At 46.8% G+C, this 27,391-nt stretch overlaps 1 long non-coding RNA gene across 1 annotated transcript in view; it reads right to left on the bottom strand.

The window, feature by feature from the left end:
- Window positions 1-26,994, bottom strand: part of LOC309517094 — a 118,125-nt gene extending 91,131 nt beyond the window's left edge. The window contains exon 1 of the long non-coding RNA XR_014213144.1: window positions 26,653-26,994. This is a non-coding gene — a long non-coding RNA (uncharacterized lncRNA). The remainder of the gene's footprint in view (window positions 1-26,652) is intronic.
- Between the last annotated feature and the right edge of the window lie 397 nt (window positions 26,995-27,391).

The raw sequence follows: 27,391 nt of genomic DNA, 5'->3' as shown, positions 1-27,391 counted from the left end.
TCTTTTAACAGATTGGTTTGAAGAGTTGAGAACCATGGGGCAAGATAAATTCAAATTGGACTCAGTTTGAATTGGGCACGTGTAGCCAGGCTGCAATTAGCCTTTTGGTCCTTTAAGTGCAAGTGAGCAACCCCCATGCGTGCAAAACCACAGCCTATAATGGAATCCCATAGCTAAAGGCCAAGGCGAAGAAATCTCCCTCACGAGATGCCCAAACCTGTGCCAGCTATGGTGAATGCCAGGCAACATGGTTAAATGAAAGCCCCGAGGGGATTCAACAGACAGGATGTGTTGCTGTAGCACTATGTCAGTGTGAGACCACAGAAGAGCTAGCTTGACACCTGAGAAATACACAAAAATGGCGAAGGACAAAACACCAACTGCATTTTTCAGTCAATTAGACCTTCCTGCTAGGTGTAAAGCATAAAACACTATTGAGAATGCCACAAGTAATTTAGCAACAAAATACAAGAGGTGTTCTTTATATAATACCCTATATGCAGCTACCTGCACTGCTATACTTGCAAATGACCGTAAGAGGCATGGCTTGCAAGTCCCTTTCAGGTTTGCATAAAGCCACACATCCCATTCACCGAGATTTAGGGTGCGGAGAAAAGATTTGCAAGTTCTTACAGAACTTTAATGCAAATCTATCTCCGAATGGGGGACTGATACGGAACGGAAGGGGGGGGGGCTCCTTTCCCCCTTCCTTCTAGGAACATCCGAGGCCCCGCTTATTCCTATGGCCCCGCTTTAGCCAATCACAGCCATGCATTCGTCCTGCAGAAGCTAGCTCAGGGAGCTCCTGCACGCCTCATTTCACCCCTGACAAGCTGCTGACGGCCCCCCACGGCGAGAACAGTGGATCCGAAACCTGTTACAATGTATCCATTCTGTTTCTGCTTTTGCCCTATAGTACAGAAGGGGTTTGAAATCATTGAAATCTTTAGAAATTGATATAAAATCAACCGTAACTCCGATTTCTTCGCTCTCAGTGTCATTCAACTCAGTTCCCCGTGGACTCCATGATGCTATCCCTACTTCCATAATCCCCGAAGCGGCAGGTCACGTACGCAGGAACTTCTTCTTAATTTGCCAAACCTTCCCTCTAGGCAATATTAGGTGGCAGACGATGCATATCTCTGACCCATTGTCTTGCCACCACCGGTACTCAATAAATGTGTATCTATGTATATTTCCCGCTCCGCATATCCCCCCTCCCTCATCCGAAAATGCTAATTAATGTAATCCCACCTTTTCATAATGTATTCATGACGTGTAAAGTATATTCATGATGTAACTTGTGAAACCCAACCTTCCCATAATGTATTCGTGACGTTTCATGCACTGTATTCTGGGATATGGAGGGAAATTTCAAAAGTTCATGTCACCCTTTTCTCTGGGTTCAATCTCGCCTTGAACCTGTTGCGCAATAAACTTGGATCTTCTGCAGTTTGCTCCTGCGTCCGGCTGAGCTCATTTTCTTCCGCAGGGACCCACGGACTTAGTCCGATGAGCTGGGTGGCAGAGTAACCCCGCACCCAGATTTTAGCCGTAACAGAGTGGAAGCCGGGACCGTTTCATTGTGTTAGGCGGAATCATCTTGCCAAAATTTGCCTGCCTGCCTGATGCAGGATAAGCAACGACAGGTTCCTGGGCAGATTGCTGCCCAGCCTCCGCTTTGCCAAGGACTTATTCATATGCCCGCCAGCTTTCACCCATTTTGGTCATGGTTAGTCTGTTAGGTGCCACAAGACTCTTGGTTCCTTTTGCCGCAACAGACTTAACTTGGCTTCTCTGTTGGAAATTGTGCCATACTAATTTCACATGGTGACAAGAACTGATGTTTCTGTGCCAGAGAAACAGATAGAGCTAAGAATGCAAGAGCTGCTTTGCAGGATCTGGCTAAAATCCACCCACCATCATTCAGCTGCCGTCAGGATGTCCTGGGCAGCTGTCACGAAGGGGCAGCTAGTCCATGTTGACTGTCTCCACATCTACCACTCTCAGGTATACAAGAAAGGAGATTCCGACTAAATATTAGGAAGGATTTTCTGACAGTAAGAGCTGCCTGGCAGTAGAATGGACTCTTTGGAAGGTGACGGGCTCTCCTTCGTTTGTGGTTGGAAGGCCATAAAGCCATGATTCCTACATTTCGGGGTGGACTAGAAGACCCTTTGGGTGCCCTTCCAATTCTACAATTCTTCTAGTCTACTGCCTTTGCACACAACAGTCCCACTTTGCTAGCACAGCTTCTGGATGCCAGTGGTCCTCCGTGAATCCGTCTATAAACCTTTTTCAAATCCTTATTACCACTAGGCTCTGTTTCCACATCCTTTCCACTTGAGGGGAGTGAGAACTGTGAACCCTACAACGCTCATTGAAGGATTTAAGGCGTGAAATCCTCCCCCCCCCCGCACCTCATGGCACAGTGAAGGTTTTGAAAGTTAAGTATTACTGTTGGGCTTTGTTGTTGCCTAACTGCGACAGACAAATTGAGAACTAGTTGTCAAAATGTCAGAGCACAACAAATCAACATTCAAAATGAGTCTCTGTGCAATGTGGTGTATAATTAAAAAAAAATCCTTTTTAGAAATTTCAGCAAGCGTTGGCTTGGCTTTATATTTGTCTGCGTGATTAATAAAGGCAGCTAATTTTCAGACTTTAAAAACAGCTAGAAAATAGCTCCTAATTACATATTAGGCCCCTAACGTCCCCCGCTGAGCTCGGCTGGTATTGGTGGGCCACGGATTTTGGCAGGGGTTTAATTACATTCTGAGCTTCATCTAATTTTAGTTAAATGTAATGTAATCAGCAGCAGATGTCTTGAAATAAAAGATGAATTATGAATATGAGGATATTTCTTTAAATAATTCTTTAAAAAACGATTTGCTGTTTCGTTCCCTGAAGCAGCACAGCACTCATTAGGAAACAGGTACGAGGCTGCGTTGAGAAAAGGAGTTTGGGAAAAGAAAGGAAGTTCTGCTGGAGCAGCTTTCAAAGGGCAGTCAGAATACTACAAAAGCAAGACAAATCATCGTTTCAGGTGAAGGTATCAAATAGAGCTTAAGTGTATTTGCTCTACAAGGTCAGCTGGATTTTGAAACTGGATATTAGGGTTGGATTTCCCTTGCTGAAATGTGAATGCTGATGCCTGCACTCCTTGCAGCATCCATCCAGAGAATTATTGACCCTTCCAAATGGCTTGGGGCATCCCTCAGGGACCAGCTCCTTCCCTCTGACTCTTCAACACCCCTGGATTGGCTCTTGCAAAAGACACTTAGATTGTGGTTTATATTACCCACACTGATGTGCTGACCAGCTTGCCCCCTTCCCAGAGCCAGAGGAGCGGTGATAGGCTGCACAAGGACATAGTCTCTGATGGCTTGGGGAAAGCCCTGGAGACTTAGATGGCTGTGGGGAGGCAGGGACTTTCAGTCTTGGCAAGTGATTCATGGGGCCAGACCTCCTGGGGCTAAGCTGCTGTGCTCATTAGGCCTGACACCAAGTCTGTGGAGATCCTGCTTTTGCTAATAAAGAGTTAACTCCAACTTTGAACAGTGTGATTTACTGCCAGCTCGCTCTGTGACACCACTACACACACACACAATTTGGGTGTAGGAGAGGCCGTGAAAGTAAGCCTATGGAAGATGCTGTTACTCAGACTCAGTGGCGGAGCTTCATGCTCTGGCACTGGGGGGGGGGGGCGGAGAGCAGGCAGGGGAGCGGCTGGCGTGCGTCGGGGGGGGGCATGCCACCTGCAGGGGCATGGCGGGGGGGAGCTGCGATGGCACCCTACCAGGATCGCGCTGCCGGGGGCGCTGCGCTCCCCCCGCACTCCTCTTCCTCCGCCAGTGCTCAGACTATAATGGTGGCTGACCAATCATGTGTGTCTTTAATAGGATTGGTGCTGAGAACGGGGTAGAGTACTGGACTGACTGTGCAATCCAGACTGTGGATTTAGATGGCCTTTTCTGCCTTGAAGCTCACCTTTGGTAAATCCTGGGCCCACTGCCTAGCCCACCTCACAGGCTGGCTGTGAAGATAAAATGGAGTAATCTCCATGTATGCTATCAGAACTGCTCAGAGGAAAGCTGCTCGATTCCTCCTCCTGCCAAGGTCCTTTTGTGCCATATCTTTTATTTTATTTTATTTTATAAAAAAATTTATTGCATTTTTCCAGATAAGAGTGAACAAACAAAGCAAAAAGAAAAGAGGGGAAAAAAAAGAGATAGAAGAAAAAAGAAAAAACAAACCATTTCAACAACTTATTTCAACTTTCCAACGGACTTCCCCACATCTCCCGCACAGAGCATTCTTAACAATAAATTTATCAGCAAATTATAACCTTGTTTCATGTGTTTCTTTTATACTTTCAATTACAATTTAAGTTTAAGTTCCTTATTTCCCGTTTACTCTATAAGCAAACATACTATCCTTTTTGACCATTTCAACATTGATTCTTTCATTAATATTATCTAATTTCGTATGTATTCCACTCTCGTTGCTGGGGCTAACATTCGAAGTCATGCGATCCTATAGTTCGTATAACTTATAAAACTTTTGCAAATAGTCCTTAAATTTTTTCCAGTCCTCCTCCATTGCTTCTTCTCCCAAGTCTCGGATCCTGGCAGTCATCTCAGCTAACTCCATGTAGTTCATCAATTGCATCTGCCACTCTTCCAGTGTGGGCAAATCTTGAGTCTTCCAATACTTAGCGATAAGGATTCTTGTGGTAGCATACATAAAAAAGGTTCTATCCTTCTTTAACACCTTTTGGCCGACAATGCCCAGAAGGAAGGCCTCCGGTTTCTTAGGGAAGGTGTACTTAAACACCTTTTTTAACTCGTTGTAGATCATTTCCCAGAAGGCCTTCACTCTTGGACAGGTCCACCAAAGGTGAAAGAATGTCCCTTCAGCCTCCTTACACTTCCAACATTTATTATCAGACAAATGGTATATCTTAGCAAGCTTGACTGGGGTCATGTACCACCTGTATACCATTTTCATAATGTTTTCTTTCAAGGCATTACATGCCGTAAACTTCATACCGGTGGTCCATAACCTTTCCCAGTCCTCAGACATGATATTATAACCAATGTCTTGAGCCCATTTTATCATGGCTGATTTAACTGTCTCATCCTGAGTATTCCATTTAAGCAGCAAGTTATACATTCTCGATAATACCTTGGTCTTTGGTTCTAACAACTCTGTCTCAAGTTTCGATTTTTCCACCTGGAATCCTGTTTTTTTATCCAGCTTAAAAACCTCATTGATTTGGGCATAATGAAACCAATCTTGCACCTTACCCTTTAATTTTTCAAAGCTCTGCAACCTCCAATTTTCTCCAATGTTTTCTATTATTTCCCAATATTTCGGCCAACCGGCCTCCATATTAGGTTTTTTCCGAGCCTTGGCCTCTATTGGTGATAACCACCTCGGAGTCTTACTTTCCAGTAAGTCTTTATATTTTTTCCAGACCATAAATATTGCTTTTCTGACAATATGGTTTTTGAACGTTCCATGTGTTTTTGCCTTGTCATACCACAGATACGCATGCCAACCTAGCGAATTGTTAAAGCCTTCCAGATCTAAGACATCAGTGTTTTCTAACAGAATCCAATCTTTCATCCAGCAGAAGGCAGCAGCTTCATAGTATAACCTTAAGTCTGGCAGGGCAAACCCCCCTCTTTCTTTTGCATCAGTTAATATTTTAAACTTTATTCAGGGCTTTTTGCCCTGCCAAACAAATTTCGAAATATCCTTCTGCCACTTTCCAAAACATTCCACTCTGTCCACGATCTGCAAGGCTTGAAACAGGAACAACATTTTTGGCAAGACGTTCATTTTTATAGCTGCAATTCGGCCTAACAAGGATAATTTCAATCTTGACCAGATTTCTAGGTCTTTTTTAACTTCTGACCAACATTTCTCATAGTTGTCTTTAAATAAGTTCAAGTTTTTAGAAGACAGATTAACCCCCAGGTATTTCACTTTTTTAACAATGTTTAAGTCTGTTTCCTTCTGAAACCCATCTGTTTCAGAAGATGTCAAATTTTTTCCTAGTACCTTAGTTTTTTGTTTATTCAGCTTAAATCCCGCCACCCGACCAAATTCTTGAATCAATTCTAAAACTCTTTTTGTACTAGATTCTGGCTCCTGTAGTGTTAAAACCAGGTCATCTGCAAATGCTTTCAGTTTATATTGTTTCGTTCCGACCCGTATCCCTTGTACCTGCTGATCCTTCCTAATCATATTCAGCAACACCTCTAGGACCGAGATAAATAATAGAGGGGATAGGGGGCACCCCTGTCGTGTTCCTTTTTCAATATAAAACTCTTCTGTCACCACATTGTTCACTATCAACTTAGCCTTTTGTTCTGAATAAATTGCTTCTATTCCATTCTCAAACCCCTGTCCCACTCCCATCCCTTCCAAGTTTTTCTTCATAAACTTCCAAGAAATATTATCAAAGGCCTTCTCTGCGTCAATAAATATCAGCACTGCTTTGGTGTTAATATTTGTTTGCAACAGTTCCAAAATGTCAATAATGTTCCTGGTATTGTCAAACAAATGCCTGCCTGGAAGAAAGCCTGCTTGGTCCTTATGAATTACTTCATTTAGTACTTTTTAAAATCTATTTGCCAAAATGTCTGCAAATATTTTGTAATCCACGTTTAGGAGTGAGATGGGACGGTAGTTCTTAAGTTGAGTCTTTTCAGTTTCCACTTTAGGTATCAGTGTGATGAATGCTTCTTTCTACGTTTCTGGTGCCCTCCCTCCCCCCATAATCTGGTTACAAACCTCCATTAATGGTTGTATCAAGTAGTCTTTTAATGTCCTGTAATACTTGGAGGTAAGTCCATCAGGGCCTGGAGATTTGCCTAGCTGCATGTTCTGAATGGCATCCTCAATTTCCTGTTGTGTTATTTTGCAATTCAATGTTGATCTCTTCTCTTGAGATAGTTCTGGTAGGCCATTGTCTTTCAAAAATTGTTCTATCTCAATCGCTTCCTCAGACCCTTGGGTATACAGTTTTTTAAAGTATTTCTGGAAACACTTTCTAATTTCTCCCGGTTTCTGGATGTTTTTCCCTTCAACTTCTAGGTTGGTAACATAATTTAATTTTTGTCTCTTTTTCAACTGCCAAGCTAGCAGTTTCCCACATTCGTTCGCAGATTCAAAAGATCTTTGTTTCATTTGTTTAATTTTCCATTCCACTTCTTGGTTTATCAATTTCGTATATTGTGACTGGTGGAATTTAATTTCTCTTAAAGTCTCTTTTGATTTTGGATTCAATCTTAATTTTTTCTCTCCATCTCTTATCTTCTCTAGTATCTTATCCTTTTTTCCATTCCAAAGTTTTTTCTTGATCGTGTTTTGTTGTATCAGAAACCCTCTCATAACAGCTTTACTTGCGTCCCAGATTATTCTTTTTTCCACCGAGGTATTCAAATTAATTTCAAAATAGTCCTTTAAAGCTTTTTGGGCCTTCTTTACAATCTCTTGATCTCTTAGCAGATTGTCATTCATTTTCCATCTGAAGGAATCGGCTGAAGTGAGTCTCACTTCCATTTTCAAAGCGTTATGGTCGGAGCAGGTCTTTGGGCAGATTTCCACTCTTATAGTCTTAGGTGCCAGCCCTCTAGTTGTCCAAATTTGGTCGATTCTTGTCCATGACAGGTGGGCCTCAGAGAAAAAAGTTCCTTCTTTACCTAAGGGGTTTCTCGTCCTCCAGATGTCAATCAAATCCATATTGTCAGTTAGTTCGAAAAAAGTTTTTGGTAGTCTGCCATCCTTAGTTAAATTCTGGTTCTGTGACTTATCCATATAAGTAGAGACCACCCCATTCATGTCTCCCATCATAATGATGTTGGAATAATCCAGATAGTCCAGTAATGTCTCATGTAGCTTCTTGTAAAATTCTGATTTCCCCTCATTTGGTGCGTAAATTCCTAATATCAAAATTTTTTCTCCTTGAGTTTGTATTTCAATTGCCAGGATTCTTCCTTGTTCATCTTTAAACAAAAATTTCGGTGCTAGGTTCTCCTTTGCGTAGATCACCACACCTCTCTTTTTAACTCTGTCTGATGAGATAAATTCTTGGCCTAATCTTTTGTTAATTAACACTTTCCTATGGAGCCTGGTCACATGAGTTTCTTGCAAACAAATTATATCCAAATGTTCTTTTTTCAAAATATGAAAAATCCTTTTGCGTTTTTCCGGGGAATTTGCGCCATTAATGTTGCAACTATACAGCTGCAGAGACATCCTGTATCAATCTGTTGTTGCTCTTTATGGGGTGTTTTCTTTTTTGTCCAAGTCCGAGGGTGTTGGTTCTTTCCCAGATTGCGGTGGAGGCCGAGGAACTGCTGTTCCCTTCTGCAGGTCCTCTCCGTGGTCGTGTAGGAACTTCTGGCTGTCCTCTTTCGTTTTAATTTTAACCTTCTTTCCTTTGTAGTTAAATGATAAGCCTTGTGGAAACTCCCACCTGTAAGGTATCCCGTTGCTTCTCAAAAGTCCAGCTAGATCAGTGTAGTTAGCTCTGAGATCCAATAATTGTTTAGGGATATCCTTGTAAATTTCCGCTCTTCTGTCCTGGATCTCAAGTGATTTATTAAAGTGGAGGTCTAGTATTTTGTCTCTCTCCTGTTTGGTCCTTAGGATAATCAAACAGTCTCTGGGCCTGTCCTTCCTGGCAACTCTTCCCAATCTAAACGCAGTTGTTATTTTAAAATCTTTGTCTTCCTTTATACCCCAGAATTTAGAAAATTCTGTTGTCAGATAGCCGGTCAGATCCTCTTTCTCAAACTCTGGGATAGAGCGTAATCTTAAATTGTTTTCTCGATTTCTCAATTCCACCATAGACAGGTAGGCCTGCTGGTCACTGATGTGCTTGTGTAGTGGCCTTACCTCTCCTTTCAGTTCGTCCACTTTCTGAATTGCTTGATCAGCTTTCTCATTTGCAGCCTCGGCCAGTTTCCGGTTCTCAGAAGTGGCGTCTTTTAAATTCCCAATTGCTTGTGAGTGCTGAGCCACTTGTTCAGATAGTTTGGTAATTGAGGATGTGGCTAAGTCAATTTTTGCTGTTTGGTCATCAACCTTCTAATTTAAAATTGCGAATTGCTGTAACATTTCATCTAGAAGGGTACCAGATCCCCCTGCAGCCATATCCTCAGTTGTTGGCTGTTCAGCTTCCTTTAGTGGAGCTGTTGTTGAAGGTACAGCTCCCTGTAAAACAGCAGGGACTGAAGATCTGTGAGACTGAGAAGTCAGAGTTGTTTGTACAAGTTGGCCTTTCCCTGCTTTCGCTGCAGATCTTGTTTTTGGATGGCCACTCATACCACAGCTGTCTATGAGTCAAGGTCAAACTGTCAAATATTCCATGGGAAAGACAGTCCTCAAAGTAGATAACAAAACAGCAGAGAGTCAAAACAAAGTTAGTTCCCAGGAGTTTGTAAATCCAGAGCTCCACTAGAGGGAGTGTTGCTACAGTTCAAAAAGAAAGGAAGAAAGTTTTAGTCGCCATTAGAATAGAATCATAGAATCATAGAATCATAGAATCATAGAGTTGGAAGAGTTCCTGCAGCTCAGTAAATTAACAATAGTCCTTAAAACTTTTTCCACTTGCAGAGCCCTTTCAAAATTGCCACAAAAGTCCCATCTGGAGGTGCAAGATACAGTTGCTTAATTGTATCTTCCAGTAATGCCTCTATGTGTCTATTTCAACTTTATAAATTGTATCCGCAAAAACAACCCTTTTCCCCTGCCAGCCCGGGGCTGGGTTTTAAAATTTTTAAAGTCCACAAAAGGAGAAGGTTCCCAGATTGCATCAACACAATAACATACAGAAGAAAGAAAGCTTGCCTTTCCTTTCAGTTGCCAGTTCCACCAAACGCATGCTTCCCATTTTATAATCCCTTTCTGTTGCTTCCAGCTTGTCAGTTCCTTTGCCTTTGATCTCTAAGCACTGCCGGGAGACGGACTTCCTTTTTCTCGTCTCCCGCTTTCAGCCAAATTTACGATTTGTAGTTCCGAAATAAGGTCCTTCTTACTCACGAGTAAGTAATTTAGGGTCCAATGTTTAAGGAAGAAAGGTCGGCGCTCATCAGCAGCAGCCGCGCGGCTTCGCTCCCGCAGAAAGAGCGATGTACTCACAGCACCGCTTCCCCTCCACGCTTCCGGAACCCCTTACGGGGTCCCTTCTTCGTTTTGGGGGTCGCTCCAGGTGCCCGCCGAGTCCCACGGCCACGAGCTCACTCTGCCCGTGGTTTTTCTTAGTGGATCGTCGCTGTGCCGTAGCGAACGATCCTTTTCTGCGGAGCCCCTCTTCAGAGACTGAAGAGGACCGTCATTGCCTGTTTCGCACCGCCTCCGGAAGACTGTGCCATATCTTTTAGATTTATTTATTTATTTCCTCATATTTATATACCACTTGATTATAAAAAGCCTCAAAGCAGTTTGCAAGAATAATTTTAAGGCAGGAACCATCATTTTGTAAGCTACTCAAGGAGTGCCTTTAGACTAAAAGCAGGATAAAAGTATTTGAAACAAAGGTGATGACGCATCTCCATGTTCATGGTGAACCATGTAGGTGAAATATTGTACAGCTCTTACTCACTTCTGTTTTCATGGCATCACAACCATTGTCAGAGGAGCGTAAGTCTGAAAGAACACATGCGTGTCCTGCCAAGCCTGTGATCTTCCAGGCAGAGGGGGATATGAATTTGGGTTTCCCAGGACCAAATCCAGCGCTCTGTCTGCTGTCTCACTGGCCCTTTGGGCAGTTGGTCGCCCTCCAGGTGTTAGACTACAACTCCCATCATGGCGGACCAGTGACCTAGCTGGCTGAGAACTGGAGCCCAACGGGGCGGCAAGGAAGGCCGTGGCAGCCAACCACCCTTGCTTTAGAGAGAGTCGTTTTTTGTGCTTTGTTATGTCACAAGGATACCTGCCTCTGGGAATGTGGGGGAAATTGCCTTGCATTTCAGTGTCAAACCTGCTTAATGTCCACATTCCAAAACAAGGCGCAAAATGAATGTTGTTCAAAGGATGCCTGCGCCTCACTCTCAATATACTCTGGACTATGGACCTTCTGAATTATCTCTTCATCTTGATACCCAGTAAAGAAAACCCTGTGAAGAAAATATAAAGGTGGAATAAAGTATTAAGATTATTGGTATGTATAGTTATTGAGTTTAATAAATAATTTTAAAAATCAACCCCAAACTGAACTTCAGTTCTTCTTCCAAACCTTTATGAATTTTGTGATACAATTCTTCTACCAAAAAAATGCAAATATTATGGGAAAGTGTAGTACAACAAGCAAATATAGTGAATAAAACATATAAAAATATGTCATGTAAAGTGAGATTACTTGCAAAATGTGTGGATTAGGCAAAAGGCCCATGAAAGCTAATACGAAAATTCTGATGGATTGTTGTGAGGACTTTTTTAAAAAAACTGATGCAGAAATGTGAACCAACCCAGACCCTGTGATCATAATCAGATCACTTCTCCATGTGCCTCCTCCACGTGGGGCCCAGAGAGTGGCAACACAAGAATGGGGCCTTTCCAGTGGTGGCTCCCTGTTTGCGGAATGCTCTCCCTAGGGAGACTCACCTGGCGCCTCTCATTACACATCTTTAGGTGCCAGGCAAAAAACATTTCTTCTCTTCCAGGCTTTGACTTCTGATTATCTGTCGTTTCTTTTAGTAGGTGGGATGTTTTAATCCTACCTTTTAAAAATATGAATGTGCTTTAGATTTTCCCCTCTGTTTTGTTTTACTCTGTTTTTAATGTGAATGTTATTGTAAGTCACTTTGAGTTTCCTTTTTTTAAAAGTGACCAATAAGTTTAATAAAAATAATAACAATTTTTAAGAATAGTTTGTTTAATTTGAGCCAGTGTGGTGTAGTAGTTAAAGTGTTGGACTCGGACCTGGAAGACCAGAGTTCAAATCCGCACTTTGCTATGAAGTTCACTTGGTGTGACCTCTGGCCAATCACAGCCTCTTAGCCTGGCCCACCTCGCAGGGCTGATGTGGGAATGAAATGAGGAAGGGAAGAACAGTGCATCCCATCTTGAGCTCCTTGGAGAAGAAGCTGAGATATAAATGCGGTTGTTGATTATGATGATGATAATAATGATAATGATAATGGGGCAACGGAAGCTGAGAGAAATGTGTAGATCTGCCCCTTCCTCGCCCTTTACCAGCCCCCAGCCCCCGCAGCTTCAGCTGGGCTGCCTCACTAGCCAAGGACAGCCCCCCCCCCACCGGCTTCTCTTCCTCTTCCACCCCCCTGACACTTTGGTATATTTTAATCGGGTTTCGCCTGGATCCCCCGCCCCCCGCAGCCACAGAGACACGCTTCCCTGCCTGGGTTAGCAGCCCTCGCTGTTCAATTCATCAAGGGAGTGACAGCTAAAATTCATTTGAAGATGAAGAAAGTGCAGCCTAATCCTTTCTGGGAGACATTGATAGACTAGCAACCAAGGAAGAATTGCAGAGCAGTAATGAAATTAGGCTAAAACTGCTGGCGGATAGCAGATAATTGCCCTTGTCTGTCACTAGGAATAACATCTCCCCAAATCCAACACAATGATTGGGGAAACTTGGAGGAATTGTATTTATTTATTTTATCCCCCCTTCTACCACCTTCCTTTTCTAGAAGAGACCCCCCCCCCCCGGCTGCCACAATTGGGATTAGCTGTGCAGTTCTCTCTGCCGGATTCTCAGCTGCACAAAGATCACTCTCCCTGACATTTCTGATCCTATCAAACAGAAGGAATTGGCGCTTAGATAGGAATCTAACAAACCACAAGGTGAACAGAGAAGGTTAGTACAATTGTGTGTCCCCCCCCCCACTCTGCTTGTTAATGGGTTTAAACCAGGGGGGAGGGTTATGCCCCAAGTCCGTCCACCCCCCCCCCCATAATCCAGCCTTTGTCGGCTTGGTGCCTTCACAGAACTCCATGTGTCCCTGCCAGAGCTGCCATGTGGATAGCAGCTTCAGCCTGGGGCGATAGGTTGGCGCAACCTGCCACAATCTGCCATTTCATACACACAAGGAAGGCTGCCGGTTCCAGAGCAAGCGAATAATGGTTGTGGGCCTTTGTTGCTGCTGCTGTTGCTGAGATTAACACTGCTCAGATAGACTGCTCCTGCTCCAACACCGTTGCATAAGAAACTTGGCTGGCAGGGACTGTTGTCCAGGGTGACGTATCTCGGACGTCCTGCTCGCTTGTCAGGAGTAACTCAGTGGGTGAATGTGCATTTGCCCAGGTAAGGCTGCAGTCACAACATGAGGATGCCAGAAGGGTGCCACTCTGCCTAGCCAGCTGTCCCGACTAAGCCTCTAAAGCAAAACAACATCTGCCCTTTTCATATACTATCTTGAAGGCTAGGGTGGCCAAGTCAGAAGCATCCCAGACCATCAGATTTTAGCGCCCAAACTTGAGACCTAGGGGCAGACCCTGGCAGTGTTTCAGGAGTGCCCCCGGCAATTCTTCCTCTACGCTCCCTCCCACCACTCAGCCCTGGAGACAGAGGTTAATTGGAAAGGGGGAGGAGGGCAGACCCACCCCAAGAGTCTTTTAATTTTTGTAACTTAAAGTAAGTTCATCATGTGACATATCATATTAAGGCCCATGACGTTCTGAAGAGATTGGTGTTTCTGGTTTTGACATATCTTGATTCTGAGCTGAGGTTTTAAGGTTTTTGTGTAGTCTGGCAAGACCAATTATTTATGTTTAGATTTCAAACCCTCATAACTCAAAAACGGGAGGAGATAAAAAATTAATATTTTAGATTTAAACTTAGTTTTGATCCTTCAACAAGTGTGCAAAATATTAAGAACACTGGATGATATGAGGTAAAAAAGTTGTCTCACTTGATTTGGAATGACAGCACTGCAGAAGTCTCATGTGCGATGGCAGATGGTGGTGATCTTGTGAACCACACCCTGAGATCTTCAGATGAAGAGCGGTATATAAATTTAATAAATAATAATGATAATGATACTAACGATGATGATAATAATCTGGACAATCAGGGGCAGCCCATTCCATTTCAGTGCCTGAGGCCTCTCCTCAGGAGAAGGAGGCCTGTGGGGATGATGCCCCACTGGGTTCCACCACCCGAGGCAGCTGCTTCCGTCTGCCTTGGGGCAGGTGGCCCCTTGGACACCCCTTGCACTCCAGCGTCTCTTTGCAACCCTGGCCAGTTCCCTTTCTCCCTCGGATCTGGCGGAGAGTCCCAGCAGGTCCCAGGATGGCTTCTCTGGAGGTCCAGAGACTTTTCTCCTTGGACCAGGCAGGGACATGAGCACCACTGGGTCACCCAGCAGGCGGACGAAGCCTTAGGGCACCAGCATAGCAGGGGTACCAAACAAAAGAGAACTAAAAAAGAAAAGCACAGAAATAGTACTCATGGGAGAAATCAGAACTTAGTTAGACTTCCTTTCTCTCCACTCAACCCTCCATTCTTATTACTTATCCTCACCTAAATTGGGGTGGGGGTGATAGTCCTACTAATATAAATCAAAATAATGCTAGGAAGTCAGATTCCATCACGTGCCACAAAAAACTGTTTTATTTTGTTTTTAAAAGTACAGTAGGTGGAGAAGGCTTTTATTTGTACAGATCTTTATTATTTGTAAAGGGACCCTTTCCTTTTATTATACCTCTGAAGCTGCTCTGTCCTCCCAGGCTGCGGCACTTTAAGGTTTACATCTTTAACATCTTCCTTTTCTTTGTTTTTGTTAAAATAAAAAAATTCCTTCCAGTAGCACCTTAAAGACCAACTAAGTTACCGTATTTTTCGCCCCATAAGACGCACTGGCCCATAAGACGCACCTAGATTTTAGGGGGGGAAATAAAGGAAAATTTTTTTATTTCCCCCCCAGGTGCGCTGCGCTACACCAGGAGCTTGGGGCGTGCGGAGCTCAGCGCGCCCCAAGCTTCTGCGTGCCGGCAAGGTCTCCGCTAGCGTGGGAGAGCCGGGCGCCTCTCCCAGGGCTAGCGGACCCCTGCGCTAATCCAGAAGCTTGGGGCAAGCTGAGGTCAGCGCGCCCCAAGCTTCTGCATGCCGGCAAGCAGTCCACTGCCGCCCCAAGCCTCCCGCACCCGGCAGGAGGTCCCGCTGGGTGCGCGAGGCTTGGGGCGGCAGCGGACTGCTTGCGCGCACCTAGAAGCTTGGGGCGTGCTGAGCTCAGCGCGCCCCAAGCTTCTGCATGCCGGCAAGCAGTCCACTGCCGCCCCAAGCCTCCCGCACCCGGCGGGACCTCCTGCCGGGTGCGCGAGGCTTGCAGACACTCGCCCGAAGCAGGGGGAGCTCTCCAGAGGGCTCCCCGTGCTTCGGGTGACAGGCTGCCGCCCCAAGCCTCGCGCACCCGGTGGGACCTCCTGCCGGGCGCGCGAGGCTTGCAGGCATTCGCCCCATAAGATGCACCCCGATTTCCCCTTCATTTTTGGAGGGGAAAAAGTGCGTCTTATGGGGCAAAAAATACGGTAGTTCTTGGTATGAGCTTTTGTGTGCATGCACACTCCTTCAGATACACTGAAACAGAAGTTGCCAGATCCTTCTATCTAGTGAGAAGGTGGGGAGGGGTATTACTCAGAAGGGTGGTGGGAATGGGAGATTGGCAGATAGCTGAGATGATCCTGTTGATGACTCTTAACGGCTGTTAAGAGTTGTTTTTGTTGTTTGTACTTTTGTTTTGCTTTGTTAACCAATCAATTATACGTGTTTGTGTGTGTATAGGAGACAATGGACCTTTGAGGGTGAAATCAAACTGTTGGATGGAAATATATATTTAAATATATAGGATTTTATTTTCTGGGTAAGTATTGTTTTGATTTTGAACCACATGTATGGGGGTGGGGACACCACAAGCCCTTTCATATTCCTGGCCTGGATATGAGCAATTGGAAGAGAGTCCTGGGGAAATTCCTACTTCTCAGGAGCTTCCCACTCTTTCCCCCCTGCACCCAAAGGTGCTGCCATGTCAGGCTCAGAGCATTTGGGGAGCTGGCTCCTTCTCTGCCCCCCACCAAGGCCTGAAGGGTCCCTGGGCCCTGATTTACCCCCCTCTCCACCTCAGGGCCCATTGCGAGAATGGAAGCTTCCTCCAGGAGGCCATAAATTTGGCCGGATCTCTCTCAGCTACGGAGGTGAATCCCAGCCGGAGACTGACCAGCCGTTTGCTTGGGGATTTATGGCCAAGGAGGTTGGCAGGCCAGGCGAGGGAGAAGACCGGCCAAAGGAATGGTTTATGTGCTGCTGCCGCCGGCTGGAGCCCCCATAATTTACTGGGGCCGAGATGGGGAATATTTCATCCTCTCTTCCCAATGAAGATGGCTTGTGTTTGAAACCGCCTTAGTACACACAGTCAATCCCACTTAAGCGTCGGCTGAGAAGAGGCAGAGGGGAACGGAGGACACTGCCTTATCCCAGCTAGCTGAGTCTTGCCTGCACGGACTGGCAGCAGTGGCTGCAGGGATTCAGGCCAGGGATGGAAGCTGGGGCCTTCTGCATTCAGGACAGGGGTTCTGCCACTGAACTGTGTGGGCAGTCCCCTAAATGGAAGGTAGGGTTCTAGTCCTCATGAATAAAGGGCTAAATACAAACAGAGGCAGGTCATGACCTCCAACATTTCTCCAGTGGAAATAGGGACGTCCTAAGGAAAACGGGACGTTCCATGATCAAACCAGAAACCAGAATGGCTTCTGGTCCGTTTTCCAGGGACGTCCCTGGAAAACACTTGGAGGGTCTGGAAGCTGTGCCTACTAAGCCCAACCCCCTGTAATTCTAACCCTAACTCTACTCCCATGGGTAGGCAAACTAAGGCCGGGGGCTGGATCCAGCCCAATCGCCTGCGGACGGTCTGGGAATAAGCGTGTTTTTACATGAGTAGAATGTGTGCTTTTATTTAAAATGCATCTCTGGGTTATTTGTTCATAGGAATTTGTTGTCCCCCCCCCATATAATCTGGCCCCCTACAAGGTCTGAGGCATGGTGGACCGGCCCCCTGCTGAAAAAGTTTGCTGACCCCTGCTCTACTCCTACTCACTCCGTAGTGTCTACACTACCTGGCAGCTGCTCTCCAAGGCTTCACCTCTCTCTCCCTGGAGAGACCAAGAGTCATTGAGCCTGGTGCCTTCTGCCTGTGCTATGGCCCCTCCCCATAAATCACCAGGGACCCACATGCCCAACAACTCTTCCATTCCTGACTCTGGCATACAGCAGGCCGGGCGTGGGCGTGGGAAAGGCAGCAACAGGCTCCACACTAAGCAAAGGATGCTACACACCTCATACGCCTCATACACACCATGTGCAATTATCTTTTGTTTTATTGCTGGTTCAAGGCTGTGTTCATAATTCTCCCCCCCTTCTCATTTCATCCCCTCAGCAACCCTGCGAGGTGGGGACTGAGAGGCAGGGACTGGCCCAAGGCCCCCCAGGGAGCTTCTTGGCCGAGTGGGGATTTGCAGAAGGCCCTGGGTTCGGTCCCTGACAGCATCTCCAGGTGGGGGGGGGGCAGTGTAGACGCAATGAGCTATAAATGGTCTGTCTTGGTAGAAGGCAGAAATCCCTAAGCAGTTTACATAAAAGCACAATATAATTTTTTAAAAAATCTATATTCAACCATACCACTAAAAATAAAAATAAATGCATCTAATAACAGAGAACCCATCCATAAAACATTTAGGAAGAGATCAATAAATAATGAAACAGAGCTGGACGATGGATCTGATGAGCCAGGGAAAGCCTTTCTAACTAGAAGCGTTTAAAGCCTGCCGCTCTTTCTGCCTGAGCTCCGTCTCTGGGTGCTCTGGCGAGTGGGTCCCCCCCCCCCCGCGAAAAGGCCCACTTTTGAGATGCCATAAGGCGCCACTTTGCCCACTTAGCCTTATGACATTTGTGTGCTGCCTACACCAAAATCACTACTAAATAGGAAATAGTGTGTTAAAAGAGTTAAAACCCATTCTGTATATAAAAACAGTGGAATAATTCCAATACAGATGCAAAACAAGGGTGACTCTGAGCATGCTCTGAGCGGAAGGATTTGTTTTCAGTGCACAAATGGAACTGAGCTCCCTGTCCTTTCACACAAGAGTGCAATCCTGCTTAGATGTCCTCATTTCAGCCAACTAATTTTAGTAGGGGAATGATTTTGTTGTTCCTACTGTTAAACAACTGAGAATTAGGAAGCTTGTCAATCTATTGCAATCCCCCAAGAGATCTAACAGTAGATTCACCACCAGAGTGTGTGTCTCCTTACTTGTGCTTTATCGCAATATCTATCTCTTTTACAATTTTTGTTTACACATATGAACAAAACATTCACTTATTTTATGTGGTTTTTAATTCATGTAATAACTATTTTCTCCTCCCTGAACTATTGTGGGCAGGACAGTTTAAAAACCGAAATGAATACATTCATATACTTTTCTGAATCATGAGATCTAGCAACTTGCTTCCCTGCCCTTGCTCCTAAGGCAGATTGCAGTTGGGAAAATCCCCCAATTCCGCGACTTTAATGTCCAGTTTTGTCAACTTCAGCCTGTGCACGGTGGTCAAATTGTTTCTCCCTTTTGCTGCTCCTCGCCCCCCCATCCACCTGGCTAGATTCAGGGGAGCTGGCTGCACCTTTTAATGACATTTAATCCGACAGGGTGAGGTGCTCTGTGACATTTTGGATGAAGACACGGGGAAAGGTCAAAGAGCGTGAAAGGTCGCGAGAGGTCGGATGAAAAGCCACGCTCTTTTCGCTTCTCCGCGCTGCTTCCCGTAAGAGCCTCTGACAGCTTTGAGTGGCTCTGGTTGGCCCAGGCATCCTGCTATAGCCAGCTGATATCTCAGCTTTGAAAGCTTTTCCTCAGCTGAAATAATAAAACCCTTGCATTTAAAAGAAACATTTTTGTTTACTATGGCAATATTTACAGCCTTAAAAACGGGTTGTTCTGGGAAATGGGGGCAGGGTTTGGATGTCGGCTGCAACCCCATCCGGCCGCCAAGGAGGGTGGTCTTGCACGGATAATAGCTGGCAGGCAAAGGCTTCCCCTAGAGCTCTGCCCATCATCACCTCTGCTTCTTATTCCCACTGCTGTCTTCCCACATCCACCAGAGCTGTTGGCCTGACACGGCTGACTTTCTGCCTGGGAAGTACTTGCAATAGTCTTGTCTGGGCTCCATGCTGAACCACAGGCAAGTACAGAAGGGGTGTTAAATTACACCCCCCAAAAAAAGTTTAATTCCCTGTGTTAAGGGGGGGAGGAAATCTAGGGTGAGAGACTATTCAACAGCCCAGCTTGTCGGGGTGCAAGTCCCCCGCAGGACCATGCAGTCAGGAAAAGAAGGAAGTTCCAGCCAAGCAATTTGGAGCAAAACAGTAGACCATGATCTTTATTGTTGCACAACAGGTCCCCACAGGAGTAAGAACCCCAAGTAAGGGGTGACCTCCTCTTTTAAAACTTCCCTCTTTCCCCCAGAATACACTTTGAGCAGATGGGGTATACAAGGGTTACACAAGTTCAACATTAGGTCACTTTATCAGACACCTTGAAATATACTCAGAGTCGCAAAGTGATTTCATGCTCTTTATTCAGCTCATAGTGGTGAGGAGGAATGAATGAATGTCCCCTCAAAGTATCTGCTTTATATACATTATTTACACAATGGGCTGCACGTGATTGGCTAATTCTGGACTTCTCCTGTAAGCCAATCAGGTTGTGGATTCACTTCTATCTGGAGCTGGATTGGGTGGCTCCTGCCGATCAATCATACTGCTGCATTGTTCTAGGACCAATCAGACTGCTGCATTTTGGATCCTATTGCTCTAGGACCAATAAGACTGCTGCAGTTTGGATCCTATTGCTCTAGGACCAATGAGACTGCTGCAGTTTGGATCCTATTGTTCTAGGACCAATGAGACTGCTGCAGTTTGGATCCTATTGTTCTAGGACCAATGAGACTGCTGCAGTTTGGATCCTATTGTTCTAGGACCAATCAGACTGCTGCAGTTTGGATCCTATTCAACTCAGTACATAACACCCCTCCCCTCTAAGTTCCAGTCCTGCCCGGGAGGTCGCATTCATAGTCCTCAAGGTACGCTGGCGGCCTACGTGTGCGTTGCGGCCTGGGGTGTTCCTTGGTCCGGGGTTCAGGTTCTGGCTCGTGTTCCAAGGATGCTGGCTGTGATAGGGCCATTTGGTCTGGCGCAACCGGCTCGCTCAGTCGTGGTTCTGGTTCCGGTGTCCTTTCGGCCTCGCGTGTCCTCTCGGCCTCGCGTGTCCTCTCTGTATTTACTGATTCTGCCTCTCCTGCTTGCCCCTGCTGCTCTACGGGCCTCACTGCCCCACTGTTCCCTTGGGACTCCTCTGACCTGTCCTCCTCCTGGTTTTCTCCCGGGAATCATCGCCGTATCTGGTCGCAGTGGCGGCGCCAGCATTGCCCCCCCATCCGTTAGCACTTCGTACGGCACGGGGCCAGTGATCCTGGTGACTGTGGCAGGTACCCATGCTGGGCCTGCCCCAAAATTCTTTGCGTACACTGGGTCCTGGGCCACAAAGGTCCGGGGGTTCCTGCCTTCCCCCACCACTACCTTATCCTGAAGGCGGTCCAATCTGATTGCAAGGCACCGACCCATTAGTAGTTCAGCGGGGCTCTGGCCATTCATTGAGCTGGGGGTGCTGTACTGTGCTAGAAGGAATGTGGCAAGGCGGTACTCCCAATCCCCTTGCGTCATGCGGCAGAGGGTGTCCTTGGTGGTCCGCACCATGCGTTCTGCTTGGCCATTGGTGGCAGGGTGGAATGGCGCTGAACGGATGTGGCAGATGGCGTTCTGCGCTGTGAAGGTTTGGAATTCTCCAAACGTAAATGCGGTCCCGTTGTTTGAGACGAGAGTGTCAGGGAGCCCGTGGGTTGCAAACAGCCTGCGTAGTACCCGGATGGCTGCGGATGTGGAAGTGGACGGTACCAGTGCGACTTCCAGTCATTTGGTGTAGGAGTCCACCACTATGAAGAATGTTTTCCCCTGAAAGGGGCCAGCGAAATCCACATGCAGGCGTGACCATGGTGCTCGGGCGGACTCCCAGGACTGGACTGGGGCCCTTGGGGGATCTGGGCGGGATTCTTGGCAGGCCTGGCAGTGTTTGACCCAGGCCTCTATCTCTCCATCAATCCCCGGCCACCACACATAACTCCTGGCAAGGGCCTTCATTCTTACTACCCCTGGGTGTGTCTCGTGTAGGGCTGTGAGGACCCTTTTGCGGAGGGCTAGGGAACAACGACCCTGCTTCCCCATAACAGGCACCCCTTGTGGGCCGACAGTTCATGTTTGCGGGTTGTGTAGCCGGCGAATTCTGGCCCGGGGCTGCTGCTGGGCCATCCCCTCCACACCCAGTCCAGGACCCGGGAGATGACCCTATCTTTCTTGGAATGGTGTGCAACTTCTTGTGCCTGAATGGGGCGGTCAGGAAGCAGCTCCAGGCTCATAACCTCTTGTGCAGGTGCTGGGTCGGGGCCTGTTTCCGGTAGTGGTAGCCTGCTGAGAGCGTCCGCATGGCCCATCGCCTTCCCAGGGCGGTGAATCAGTGCATATTGGTAGCTGGCAAGGAAAATTGACCACCTGAGGATGCGAGGAGACAGCACTTGGGGGGGGGCTGCTTTTCAGGGGCAAACAAGCCAAGCAACGGCTTGTGGTCAGTCACCACGGTGAAGGAATTTTTTTACTCCCTTCACGATTGCCAGACCCTCCTTGTCGATTTGCGAGTAGTTCCGCTCGGTTGCATTGAGTGTCTGGGAAAAGTATGCCACTGGTACCTCTCTTCCATCCAGGAGTTGGTGTCCCAGGACAGCGCCAATGCCATAGGGTGAGGCGTCGCATGCTAGCACCACCGGCAGCCTCTCGTCGAAGTGTGCCAAGACCGAGTTTGAGACAAGCAAGTCCTTGACTGCCTGGAATGCGGCCTCCTGGTGCTGGCCCCACACCCAAGGGGCCCGCTTGTCCAGGAGTCTGTGTAGGGGCTCCGCTACCACCGCCTTGTGGGGAAAGAAGGAATGGTAAAAGTTCAATAGTCCCAAGAAGGCCTGAAGTTCAGTCTTGCTCTTGGGTGCTGGGGCATCACAAATGGCCCGTACCTTGTCCCCAGTCGGGTGGACCCCTTCTGCTTCCACCATAAATCCCAGAAAGTCCACCTGAGGCACTCCTGGTAGACATTTTTCCCGCTTCACCTTGAGACCCGCCGGGATGCCAGGAATCCCTTTAAGGAGAGAGTCCATTAGATTCTGGAATATGCCTGGTGCCACGCTGACACCGAATTGCAGCCGCTTTACCCTGAACACTCCTCTGTGCGTCACAATCATCTGTGCCTCTGCTGTGGCCTCATCTACTGGCAGCTGTTGATATGCTTGGGCCAAGTCCAGCTTGCCAGATTTTTTTGGCCCAGCCAGGGTGGCAAGGACATGGCTGACCACTGGCACTGGGTATGCGTGGGCCGTGAGGGCCTTGTTTATGGTACATTTGTAGTCTGCACAGATGCGGACCGAACCATTAGGCTTGACGGGTGTGACGATCGGGGTTTCCCAGGGAGCATTAGGCACCGGCTCCAGCACTCCTTGCTCCACGAGCCGGTCCAATTCCTCGTCTATGCTGGGTTTCCAGGGCGAACGTGACCCGGCGGGCCTTGAGCCTAACAGGTCGTACTGTGGGGTCAAGCTGTAGAGCAATGGGGGGGTGTACTGTCCCAATTTCCCATCGAAAACCCCCGGAAATTCCTTGCATATGGCGTCCACGTCCACTTGTAAGCTAGTGTGGTTCACACCAGTGACGGCTAGCTCCAGTGGTCCAAACCATGCCAATCCCAGTAAGCTAATGTAGGGGCCCTTGACCACAAGCAAGTCCAGTTGCCGTGTCCGCCCTTGATATTGCACCCTGAAGGTCCCCACCCCCATTGTGGGGACCTTACGTTTCTGGAAGTCCCGGAGGGTGAGTGGGGCCGGCCTGAGTTTGGGACCCCCACTAGGACACAGTTTCCTTAAGGTCCTTGCCGAGATTATGGATAGTGTTGAACCTGTGTCCAGCTCCATGCGGCACCGGGCCCCCTCTATCTGTACCTCTACATAAATTTTCTCTACGTTGGGGTGGGGCAACTGGTATACCTGGAAGTCCGTGAGCTCCGTCGAGTTGCCTTGGTGCGTTGGGCCCCGGGACCTGGGGCTCTTGGATTGGTCATCTGATGCCTGGCGTCGGGTGGGCCGAGCCCGACACACCCAGGCGATGTGTCCCGATTTTCTGCACTGCCTGCACTCTGCGTTGCGGAAACGGCAGGTCCTTCTCTCGTGACTTTCCCCGCAGCTTGTGCAGTTCCCTCCTTCTCGTCGAGGCAGCTGTGGTATGTGGGCTGCTTGAGTGCGCTGCTGTACTCGGTGCACCTCCTCCCTGTCGGATCCTGAGTCGTCGGTGGTGGACCCTTGGTTGGGACGGCAGGCTCGGCCATGCCTCTTGCATCGACCTCTCAGCAGCTTCCATTGCCAGGGCCTCCTCCAGAGCGACCTGGAACGTTAGGTCCTTCTTAGCGTAGAGGCGTTGTTGCAGCTTCTCATCCTTCAGGCCACCGACGAGGCGGTCACGAAGCATGTTCTCCAGCTCTGAGAAGTTGCAGAACCGGGTGGCTTGGCGGAGAGAGGTCACAAACCCAGTTATGGTTTCCCCAGGGGCTTGCTGCTTTGCGTAGAAGGCATTTCGACGAGCCACCACTGAGGGCTGCGGCGAAAAGTGCCCCTTCAGCTGTTCCATTATTGTTTTGTATGGAACAGTAGCGACGTCTTCAGGCGCAAGGCGAGCCCGGGCGATTTCAAACGTCTCCTCTCCGCAGACGCTGAAGAATATCGCCCTTTTCTTGGTGTCCTCTTCGTCGGTGACCCCTTTGGCTTCTAGGAGGAAGGTGAAACGGGAGGCGTACGCTTCCCAGTCTCCAGATGCTGGGTTGAACGGCGAGAAGCTGCTGTCGGTTGCCATTCTGAGTTCCTTGTGTCCCGGAGCTGAAGCCTGGATACACGGTGCGAGGCAGCGGTGCGGCAGGTGGAGGTGCTGCGGTGCTGTGTGTGGCAGTCAGCTCAGCAGGATCCCACCTTCGTCGCCAGTGAAATATACTCAGAGTCGCAAAGTGATTTCATGCTCTTTATTCAGCTCATAGTGGTGAGGAGGAATGAGTGAATGTCCCCTCAAAGTATCTGCTTTATATACATTATTTACACAATGGGCTGCACGTGATTGGCTAATTCCGGACTTCTCCTGTAAGCCAATCACATTGTGGATTCACTTCTATCTGGAGCTGGATTGCGTGGCTCCTGCTGACCAATCAGACTGCTGCATTGTTGGCTGAAATATTGGGAAATTCTGGAACAAGATGGAGAGAGAATAAAATTGCAGAGCTTTGAAAAATTGAAAAACAAAGTGCGAGATTTGCTCCATTATTACCAAATAATGGAGGCATACAAATTGGACAAAAAAGTTGGTTTCCAGGTGGAAAAATCAAAATTGGAAACAGAATTGTTAGATCCAAAAACTAAGAATTTGTCAAGAATGTATAACTTGCTGTTGAAATGGAACACTCAGGATGAAACGGTGAAATCAGCTATGATTAAATGTGCACAAGATGTTGGACATAACATAATGATGGCTGACTGGGAACGGTTATGGACCACAGGTATGAAATTTACGGTATGTAATGCCCTAAGAGAAAATTTAATGAAAATGATTTACAGGTAGTACATGACACCAGTTAAGCTTGAAAAAATCTATCATTTGCCCGATAATAAATGTTGGAAATGTAATGAGACTGAAGGTACATTCTTTCACCTTTGGTGGACGTGCCCAAGGATTAAGACATTCTGGGAGATGATATATAATGAACTGAAAAAGGTATTTAAATATACCTTCTTGAAGAAACCAGAGGCCTTTCTCCTGGGCATGGTTGGCCAATTGGTGTTAAAGAAGGATAGAACTTTTTTTATCTATGCAACAACAGCAGCAAGAATACTCATCACGAAATATTGGAAGACACAAGATTTACCCACCAGGGAAGAATGGCAGATGAAGTTGATGGACTACATGGAATTGGTGGAAATGACTGGCAGAATCCAAGACCAGGGGGAAGAGTCGGTGGAAGAAGACTGGAAAAAGTTTAAAGACTATTTACAGAAATACTGTAAAATTAATGAATGTTAGAAAAATGTTGGAATGAAGTTATATGGCTTTAGTAGAAATGCTATAAGGAATTAAGTATAAATAGATTAATAGAGCTTTAAAGGGAAAAATATGGTTAGAATGTGTTAAGACAATTATAGGATAGAAAACAGAGGAAGATGGAAAGGAATTGCTGAAACAATTAACAGAAGTGGAATACAAAAATGGAGGTGTGAGGAGGTCGAGGAAATAAGGGAAAGAAAGATAAGATGTTGAAATTGGATTGTGTTCTAAATGGTTATTGTTTTGTTTTGTTTGTTTCTTTTGTTTTGTATTGTATTGTATGTTTTTTCCTTTTTGGTTTTTTGTAGTGTTGTGTTTAATTTGTTGGAAAACTAATAAATATTACTTTTTAAAAAAACAACAGACTGCTGCATTGTTCTAGGACCAATCAGACTGCTGCATTCTGAATCCTATTGTTCTAGGACCAATCAGACTGCTGCAGTTTGTATCCTATTCAACTCAGTACATAACACACCTCTTAATTCCCCACCACTGAAAGAACAATAAAACTCTTTACATCTCCTTGCCCTCAGGACTTGTCTGGAGATGGGCTTTCAGAACACACAACTTGTTCAACTGCCTCTGTGGGTGGCCATTGTTGCCCCCCTGGTCACTCCCAGGGTGGGGGGCCGTGTCTGTGCTCTCACGCTTGGGGAATTATGGCGGGATGCCCTGTTCCTGCTGCCTACGTGACTTCCTGCTTCTTGGTTCATGGAGGGAGGTGGAGCCCAAATTCACCTTTCTTTAAGGGTTAAAGTGGCCATGGAGAGTTGGTTAAAGTATGGATTGTCTACGAATTTATAAAGCTAGGCACCTTCCCTGAGCTGTCAAAAGGCTACACAGAGGCATAATATTTGTAACATTGTAACAACTATAAAGATGTGCCTCCCCCCGTCATTTCCATAACAGCTGGAATGTTAGGAGGGAGAATTATAGTATGCATATCTGTGTGTGTTCCCCGCCCCAATCATGTTTACGCTAGACGTACACCAACTCTATGGGGCTGAGGCCTCTACAGAGGGGGCAGAGGGGGCCTGGCGGGCAAATGTCTCATCAGGAGGAGGCCTGGTCAGCCTCTTCCTATATGACAATCATCACGTGTATGACACACTCGACATTACATGCATGCACATTGGGCACATGATGTCAGCCCCCCCCCCCCAATGCCAGGAGCAGCTCAGTGCCTGTGGTCCCAGTCAGTCTGACATCAATACCAGGGAAGATTCTGGAGCAGATCATTAAGCAAACAGTCTGTGAGCACCTAGAAAGGAATGCTGTGATCACCAATAGTCAGCATGGATTTCTGAAAAATAAGTCATGTCAGACTAACCTGATCTCGTTTTTTGACAGAATTACAAGCCTGGTAGATGAAGGGAACGCAGTGGATGTAGCCTACCTTGATTTCAGCAAGGCATTTGACAAGGTGCCCCATGATATTCTTGTAAAGAAGCTGGTAAAATGCGGTCTTGACTATGCTACCACTCAGTGGATTTGTAACTGGCTGACTGACCGAACCCAAAGGGTGCTCATCAATGGTTCCTCTTCATCCTGGAGAAGAGTGACTAGTGGGGTGCCACAGGGTTCTGTCTTGGGCCCGGTCTTATTCAACATCTTTATCAACGACTTGGATGATGGACTCAAGGGCATCCTGATCAAATTTGCAGATGACACCAAACTGGGAGGGGTGGCTAACACCCCAGAGGACAGGATCACACTTCAAAACGACCTTGACAGATTAGAGGGCCAAAACAAACAAGATGAACTTTAACAGGGAGAAATGTAAAGTATTGCACTTGGGCAAAAAAAAATGAGAGGCACAAATACAAGATGGGTGACACCTGGCTGAGAGCAGTACATGTGAAAAGGATCTAGCTAGGAGTCTTGGTTGACCACAAACTTGACATGAGCCAACAGTGTGACGCGGCAGCTAAAAAAGCCAATGCAGTTCTGGGCTGCATCAATAGGAGTATAGCATCTAGATCAAGGGAAGTAATAGTGCCACTGTATTCTGCTCTGGTCAGACCTCATCTAGAGTACTGTGTCCAGTTCTGGGCACCACAGTTCAAGAAGGACACTGACAAACTGGAACGTGTCCAGAGGAGGGCAACCAAAATGGTCAAAGGCCTGGAAACGAT

This window comes from Podarcis vaucheri (genome assembly GCF_965113315.1).
Source record: "Podarcis vaucheri genome assembly, chromosome: 13".
Classification (NCBI taxonomy): Eukaryota; Metazoa; Chordata; class Lepidosauria; order Squamata; family Lacertidae; genus Podarcis; species Podarcis vaucheri.
This window is presented reverse-complemented; position numbering and strand designations above follow the sequence as displayed.